This window comes from Saccopteryx leptura, chromosome 3, assembly GCF_036850995.1.
Source record: "Saccopteryx leptura isolate mSacLep1 chromosome 3, mSacLep1_pri_phased_curated, whole genome shotgun sequence".
In the NCBI taxonomy this organism is placed as follows: Eukaryota; Metazoa; Chordata; class Mammalia; order Chiroptera; family Emballonuridae; genus Saccopteryx; species Saccopteryx leptura.
Window position 1 is genome coordinate 125,239,091 of NC_089505.1, and position 9,393 is coordinate 125,248,483.

The window sequence follows — 9,393 nt, forward strand, 5'->3', positions numbered from 1 at the left end:
TAGAGCATGAGGCTGTTGAGTAGGAATATCAGCTTATAACATGTAAAAGATATTTAACAGACAGCATTAATAGCAATACAGTTCATTAAAGCAGTGATTTTCAACCTGTTTTGAGCCGCGGCACATTTTTTACATTTATAAAATCCTGGGGCACACCACCTACCAAAATTACACTCTAACACAGTACATATTATACATATAGTTAATAATATGGTTTCTAAATGTATTTATACTCACACCTGACCATGTCTCATGGCACACTGGTTGAAAAACACTGTATTAAAGAAACAAATGTTACTGATTAATTTCTTATAAACTGTACAGACCTTCTGTAACTTATATAAAATTAACTGGCTTTTCTAATTATTCTTTTCCTGTTGGCAAAATTTTTTTCTAATTGGTTGCTAATAAACCTTCAGTAATAAGGTTTTAGTGAAGTTATTAAAATTTCCTAAAAACCCCACTGTTTTATATAGCATCTTTATACTCATTTGAATTGCTATGTTCTGATTCTGAGGCAGACTGGAATAATATAAAATAAACAACAAAATTAAAGTAGCCAATGCTAACAGACACTATAAGTGTCCTAATACAATGAAGTGATTAAAGCCTATTAGATTATTTAGCAAAGTCTTAACTAATACAATAGGATTTAAAAATAAAATTCTTACAGTCTTAAAAGTCCTTAATATGTTAATGTAATTTCACCAAGTCCATGCTGACACCACCACCACTTCATACCACCTGCAAATGCAACCCAATCCCCACCTCAGTCTGAGAATTGTCCCAAAGAGCAGGAGTCACACATATTCTGGAAAAGTCCACAAGACACTGGAGTTGTAGTCATATTTCTACACTTTGCAGCTAGAGTCCAGGTCCCAATGCCCATGCTTATAGCTGGCAGTGATTCAGGTAGACTGGAAAAGCCCTCTGCAGCACATATGGAGATGGAGCTTTCGTTTTCTTTAAACTGGAGAGATGAACCCAGGGGGCCTTTCCCTGGGGCTCTACAACAATGGCATAGTGAAGAGAACCTTGAGATATACTATGCTGGGTGGCAGAGGTAAATTCATCTAAATTAGGAGCAGTTCCCAGCCTAAAATAGGCATGGGGCATTGAGACAAGAGGAATAAAGGAGACACTATACATTAAACAAAGCAGCAGAAAATAGGACTATCAATACCCACAACAGAGATCTTCAAAGGATAAATAAAACCCAAATATTCAGGCAGGGCATAGTAAGTGGCCCTCGTGTCTATAAGAAACGAGATTAGTTTACCTGCTACTTGGAAGAAGTACCCTAGGCTTGTCCACAGTGTTGTAAGATGGGGCTGATGACCTTGGGCACCTTTAGCCTTTAGTGGCAAGTCCCAGCAGGCTGGGCAAGGTCAGGTTACAGGTGGCTGGAGCAGAGCTGGAAGAGACTGAACCCTCCCTTAGAGGAAGCAAGGGGTCAGTTTACCTTCTAGTGTCCCTTTTTTCCACAGCAAAGGTACGGCCCTGGTGGGGGCTGAGAAGCCTGGCAGGCTTTAGCTCAATGACCTTTCTTTCCACTCTTGATGCAGGCCCCTGATGGAATCCTATGAAGCCCCTCAGGGCATTGGAGCCTTTAAGGGCATATGCCAAGAGATAGTATTTTTCCTGATCTCTTTTGGGTTCTATTTGCCTTTTCTGTTCCTTTTTTGGTCATTATAGACCTTAAAAGTCATGCTCAGAAGATCTTGCTGAGGGGCTTGAGTGTCCTCATTCCACTTATATAAACTATTTCCATATATCTGGAAGTGATTGGAAAAAGACAAAAAGAGCATTATTAGCTGGATCAAATAAAAGAGGGTAAAAGTTTGCAGGAGTAACAGGTTTGGCATCTCGCGTAGGATTTCAGAGTCTCTCTGCTGCTGAATAACTCTGTACCTTAGCATTCAAAAGAAATTTTTAAGTAAAAAGCATGATAAAAATAGATTTGCAGGAGTTTCAGGATATGACTCCCCCCCACCTTTTTTTTTTATTACTTACAATTGACCTTTAAGCATTTGTTGATCCCACTTTATTCATGCTGTAATTTTATTGTTAGGCTAATCAATCATTTTACTCTGGGTTTTGGTGACCTAATACTGAACAATACTGTTTTAAAATGATAATAAGCTGAACATTTATAAAATACATTATTAATAATTATTATATATTTCCTAAATATCTAAACCAGGATTTCAATATTATAGGGCTATGGAATAGCAAATAAAAAGAATTAACAAAAGACTTTTTAAATAATGCAGATATTTTTAACCTAATGCTCAGGAAACTTATTAGTCAATATAGCCAGATATTAACAGTACAATAATTGAAATTTATTTTGAGAGCCAAATTTTAAATTTAAGCTATATAGGTAGGCACACTCTCTACCAAGGTAGCACCCATACATGGCACTCCATTGGAGAGCTACACCCAAGGGAGCAAAAGGCCTCATGTGGTCTGTGAGCTGTTTGCGAGTGGCAGTTTGCCGGCCAGGGTTCTTAGGGAAGGGGGAAGAGGCAGAGCCATCCAGCAGGCCTGTCCCTTCTTGCACAACCCAGCATTTTCAAGAACTAAGCTGACTTTCATGCACACACACACCCAGAGCAGCTGTTTAGCTTTATTTCTTACAACCAAAGCAGCAAATTAAAAATCATAAATTTTATAAATTTACCTTCTTGACAGTGGGCTGCTTTAGCCCACGTGAGGTTTTTAATTTCCCTGCAATTTTCTGAGAATTCTTTTTATAATTTTTTTACTATTATGACTAAAGCAGTGGATCTCCCTCATGAATCCCATTTCTCCCACGTCAGACAACAATCATGCCACATGAAGGAATTGGGGAAGGGTACGGGAAACTTGGAGGGGACCCAACACCCACCTTGGCCTTGCAAGAGAGAGTTGAAATCCTTCTCCCAGTGCTAGTTGTGTACATTTTATACTTATTTTCTCTTCTATAATTTTTACACCAGTGGAGGACAACAAGCTACCACCCCCAACCCATGGAGGACCCATGTGACCCCTATGTCTTAGGGAGGGGAAGGGGAGCGGCAGCCGGAGGGCCTGTTCCTGATAATCCATTACTTATTTTGGAGTTGCCATTTATTTTAAGGAACTGATAACCAGCAAGGTCCACACCCGTGGTTTGTTAATTTTTAAATTTTTTTATTTGACCCTGTTTTCTTTTCTTTTTAAAGATTTTTCTAAAGCAAAGTTCTAATTTTTAATATTATTCCTACCCTGTATTTTCTAAATGGGAAAGGCCTCTTCTGGTCAGTAGATTAATATCTGAATATCTGAAATTAGCTCTGTTCTATACTTCCTCCAGTCACCTCACCCTTACTCCGGTGCCCTTCCCCCGCCGCTCCGCACACAGCATGTCCCAGCCCTGCTTTCTGCTTTTTCTCTCACCCAAATCACTTACTTGCCAGCCCTTCCCCCCAGAGGCTGGAGAAACACTGATCTTTCCATTCAGGGATTCCAAAACCACTGACTCATCCGAGTTTCCTAGTATCAAAGGTTTCTACCTCACCAGCCTTCTTTTCCCATATTTAATGTCTAGGGCGCTGATTTACAAAATTGAAACTATCCGGGAAAATCCAGAAATTAGCACACCAATAAAAGGCAAGAAAGATAAGACAGACAATAATTAGTACTCAGAATAAAGGATGTTTGACTATAGAGGTATTAATTATTACACAATACAAGGGGAAAGAGCCAACAGAAGAGAATAATTTCTTCAAGGGAGAAGTCTAACAGAGTGCTCTGAAGCCAGAGGTCTTGGATCCAAGAAAAAATATGTAGTGGCTTTGAGGAGAGAGGTCTAAACCATGAAATGTCACAAGAGATTTTTCGGATGAACAAAGATAATCTACAGTACAGACAATTCCCCATTTAAGAATCTTTAATACTTTTATGAATTTTAGTAAGTTTTATAATTTGCAGGCTCCAGCAGATAGCCACTAACCTAATATGAAATTTATAAATTTCCCTTTACTTTGCCTTTTGGTTTTAAGACAGAAACTTCCAATTTAATATGAAGTTTATAAATTTCCCTTTACTTTGCCTTTTGGTTTTAAGACAGAAACTTCCAATTTTTGTATGCAAGACACATTTAAACATTCAACAAAGACTTTGCATACACAAATTATAACTCAAGAAATTTACATGAGCATGCTTTACTTATTCCAATCAAAATTATACCAGATATTTTTCTGACAAAACAAAAAGACAAAAAAGATTACTTACTATTTAAGCACACAGCTCAATAAACAAGGGAAGGGGTTTTAGACAGAAACGTTAAAAGCAAATGAGATCTGACAAACACTTGACAAACATAGCGATGTCTCTGGAAGTCTGAGGCGAGACCAATTAATCCTGGTTAACTCAGTCTCCACTGATGCAGTGCGATGTGAGACCGATTAATCCTGGCCAATTTAGTCTCCACTATGCCTTCCTAGAGCATGAACAAATGTACCCACTAATGTCTCCCTCTGAGAGCACTACTAGATGTCTCTGGAACTTCTGGGCAGGATGAAGTCCCCACTAATTGTCTCCCTAGAGAAACAGATGTCTCTGGAGGTCCAAGGCAAAACTGACTAACCTGGTTAGCTCAGTTCCCACTAATGCCCTCCTAGAGGATGAGCAGATATCCCTAGGAGTCCAAGGCAGGACCTAATCTCCACTAACCGTCCTTCCAGAGTACAGCCAGACGTCTCCCAGAGGAGCTCAAGGCAGAACCAAAAAACTCTCCATTGACGTCTTGGTCTTGGAGAGCCTACCACATGAGTAAGAATGTGTCCAATTCTCATATGGCAGATCCAGACAGACTAGTTCCCAAACAGTAAAGCAGAAGATTGGCCCTACCTACACATCTCCAGAGTCCCAAACAGTAAAACAGAAGACCTGCCTTACCTACATATCTCCGGAGTCACAGACAGCAAAGCCAAAGATCTGCCTTACCTACATATAGTCCCAAACAGATTGACTAGTCCCAAACAGAAAAGCAAGAATTTAGAGGAAGCTAGAATTCAGTAAAGCAAAAGAGTTGCTTTACCTACCTCCTTGATTTCTCTGCCAAATTGTCCAAATTGTTGAATTTTGGAACCAGGAGGTGTCTACCAAAGAACTGTCTGAACCCACAGGAAAACAGGGAGTCCTGAAAACGTCTCAGGTGGTGCCTCTCCTCAAGATTCCAGTGGGTTCAGGCAGCCCCCTGGAGAGACCAGCAGATCCGGGGTGTCTCTACCCGGTGACATGAAACACCGTGGCCCCAAATTGGGCACCAAATGTTATAAAGGACCCATTGTCCTTGTAAGTCAGGAAGCTTCTATATTCTTTTCCCTCCCCTCACCAAGGAAAGGATGGGACAGAAAGCCTGACCTTTCCTCCTAAAATATCAATATTAATTTTTCAGCTTTTTGGTACCTTACCACAATACTGCACTCAAGCCAGTGACCCTGTATTTGAACTGACAAGCCCATGCTCAAGCCAGCAACCTTGGGATTTCAAACTAGCAACCTCAGTGTTCCTGGGTTGACACCTTATCCACTGTGCCACCACCAGTCAGGCTAAAATAATTTTCCTTTTAAGGTCTGAGAAGCTGAGATTTTACCATCCATGTAAGCTGACAAGTTAGTTGGTGGGACTATAAATTGGCTCAGCCACTATGGAAAACAGAATGGTGTTTTCTCAAAAATTAAAAAATAGATCTACCATTATGATCCAGCAAATCCACTTCAAATATATTATATATTTGAAGGAAACAAAAATCACTAACCTGAAGAGATATCTTCTCCCCATGGTCACTGCAGCATTAGTTACAGTAGCCAACACTTGGACACTACCTAAATGTCTATCAACAGACCACTGGTTAAATACAATGTAGTGTGTGTTTGCGTGTGTGTGTGTGTGTGTGTGTGTATTATTCAGACATTTAAAAAGAAGAAAATTTTTCCATAAACAACAACATAAATGGACCTTGAGGGTATTATACTAAGTGAAATAAGACCCTGAGAACAGATTGGTTGGTGTTTACCAGAGGTGAGGAATGGGAGGCGGGGAAGTGGGTGAAAGTGATTAAAAGATAAAAAGTTCCAGTTGTGAGATGAATAATTTCTGGAGGTGTACTGTACAGCATGGTGACTTTAGTTAACAATCCTGTATTGTATATTTGATGTTACTTTAAAAATATTATCTCAAAAGTCTTCATAACAAGAAAACATTGTAACTGTGAGGCGATGAACATTAACTAAACTTATTGTGGCAATCATTTCTCAATTTATACATGCATCAAGTCATTATGTTGTACACCTTAAACTAATACAATGTTATGTTAATTATATCAAGAAAACTGGAAAACTTTTTTTTTCTTTTACAGAGACAGAGAGTCAGAGAGAGGGATAGACAGGGACAGACAGACAGGAATGAAGAGAGATGAGAAGCATCATTAGTTTTTCATTGCAACACCTTAGTTGTTCATTGATTGCTTTCTCATATGTGCCTTGACCATGGGCCTTCAGCAAACAGAGTGACCCCTTGCTCGAGCCAGCGACCTTGGGTCCAAGCTGGTGAACTTTTGCTCAAACCAGATGAGCCCTCACTCAAGCTGGCGACCTTGGGGTCTCGAACCTGGGTCCTCCAAAACCCAGTCCGAAGCTCTATCCACTGCGCCACTGCCTGGTCAGGCTGGAAAACTTTTTTTTTTTTTTTTTGTATTTTTCTGAAGCTAGAAACCGGGAGAGACAGTCAGACAGACTCCCGCATGCACCTGACCGGGGTCCACCTGGCACGCCCACCAGGGGGCGATGCTCTGCCCATCCGGGGTGTCGCTCTGTTACGACCAGAGCCACTCTAGCACCTGGGGCAGAGGCCAAGGAGCCATCCCCAGCGCCCGGGCCATCTTTGCTCCAATGGAGCCTCGGCTGCGGGAGGGGAAGAGAGAGACAGAGAGGAAGGAGAGGGGGAGAGGTGGAGAAGCAAACGGGCGCTTCTCCTGTGTGCCCTGGCCAGGAATCGAACCCGGGACTTCTGCACGCCAGGCCGACGCTCTACTGCTGAGCCAACCGGCCAGGGCCTGGAAAACTTTTAATAAAAATAAAATTTTAAAAAAGAGTGAGTCATGGCTTTGAAGGACACTTTATATGCAAATTTGGGTTTTCACCCTTCATAGCTCCCTCTTTCCTGGAATTTCCTCCCATCCTAGATTTCTAACCACTCTGGCAGTCCCAATTTTTTTTTTTTTTGATTACTCAGTCAATAAGATTTAGCTTTCCCCTTGCAGTTCTAGCCTCCAGGTACTGCAAAGATTCAGGAATACCTTCAGGGGTAAAGCCTATTAAACATAAACATATCTTAGCTAATGTACCTTCCTTCTTTCAAATGCTAAATTTACAGTTTCTGCTGCCTTCTGGCTGCCCTCCAGTATATGATTGCTATTTGCAAGAGAGTTCATTTAATATAAACAATTGTGCCATTAGTGGGTTGCTTCATTTTAAAAAGAAAAATTTCTCACCTGACCAGATGGGGTGCAGTGGATAGAGCGTCAGCCTAGGTTGCTAATGATAGAACCAGTCAGAGTCCAAAAGACCAGTGGAACAGGCTTTTATTTTTATTTTTTTAATTTCTCTGAAGTTGGAAACGGGGAGGCAGTCAGACAGACTGATCCACCCGGCATGCCCACCAGGGGGCGATGCTCTGCCCATCTGGGGCATCGCTCTGTTGCAACCAGAGCCATTCTAGCACCTGAGGCAGAGGCCACAGAGCCATCCTCAGCGCCTGGGCAAATGCTGCTCCAATGGAGCCTTGGCTGCGGGAGGGGAAGAGAGAGACAGAGAGGAAGGAGAAGGGGAGAGGTGGAGAAGCAGATGGGTGCTTCTCCTGTGTGCCCTGGCCGGGAATCGAACCTGGGACTCCTGCACTCCAGGCCGACGCTCTACCACTGAGCCAACTGGCCAGGGCCGGAACAGGCTTTAATGAAAGGAAACCTGACGCCTGTCTCATAAGGGAAAGCAGCCCCCAGTTATCTAATAGGTAGGGTTAAATAGGATATTTGAGGGTGGGGGCTGGTAATCATTAAGGAAAAATGTATCTTTCAGCAATTTATGTAAGATTAACTGTAAGTAAACTAGGGGACCTTCCACACTCGGATTAGTCACCCAAATGCCTGGGGGAAGGTGATCTGAAACATCTAGTTTGTCAATGTCCCTTCATCCACTTAAGGGAGGAGAGGGTCATGGCCCCCACCTGCAACCCAATCAGCTAAGAATCCTGACTCAAAATCCCAAGGTTGCTGGCTTAAGCAAGTAGTCACTGGCTTGGTTAGAACCCCCCCCTCAAGACACATATAAGAAAGCAATCAATAAACAACTAATGTGCCACAAACTATGAGTTGATGCTTCTCATCTCGGTAAGGTATTTCCCCCTCTCCCCCCCCCCCCCCCCCCCCCCCGAGGAAGAAGGAAGGGCAAAGGCACGAAGTGTGGATAAGCAAAAGCTTTATTTAGTACAGCGCTTCCCAGACGATGTTCTCTGGTCCTGGGGGACAGAGACCAGAGAAGTCGCATGGACAAAACCCCGTGGTGGATATTTAAAGGGTCTCTAGGGTGGAGGCGAGTTGATATGATGTGGTGAAATCTCACTGGCTGGCAGACAGTTGCTCTTTTCCAAAGGACTCCTGGGAAGTTTCTGTAAGAATGAGACGGCACTCGAACACCAGGTATGCAGGCTTTATTAGAGGAGAAAGACCTGCTGGGGCACTCCTCCAGGAGAAGTGCACCCAGACAAATTCTGAGGCCAATTTTTTATAGGGTTAAGGGAGAGCTTTGAGCAAGTGTTTGTTGCGTCTGCAATTCTGGTATGCTCCCTTCTGTAGTTTTACGATATTGGCTTCTTGGAACACTTCTCCTCGGGGTGGCTGACCAGCTTCCTAAAACTTTTCTGTTTCAGGGGCAATAGTCCAGTAAGGGTGGGGTCAGATAGCCAAGCAGAACAGCAAAAGGGCAGTTTGTAAGTTTTGGTAAAGTCATGTATCCCTCAGTTTCTTTTTGCTGCGCATGAGTGTGGGTAGTTCCCGGGCCTGGTTCCTCACGTGACCTTTCACCATTGTCCATCGACCTTACAATCTCTGTCCCTTTTTTTCTGTCTCTCACTCACTAAACAAAAAGAAAAAACTTCTGTCATCTCTACAATGCATTGCTGAGAGTGACTGCCATGTGTCTGTTGTCTGGAATCTAATGTTCCAGTTTTATATTTTTTTCTGATTTAATTGACTCTTTTATTTCATAGTCAAATTCTTACAGACTTTTAAGGGCCCCACAACTACTGGTTAAACCAATGTCAGAAAACATTACCCTTGTAAAAACTATCAAGCAAGGAGTGCTAAAT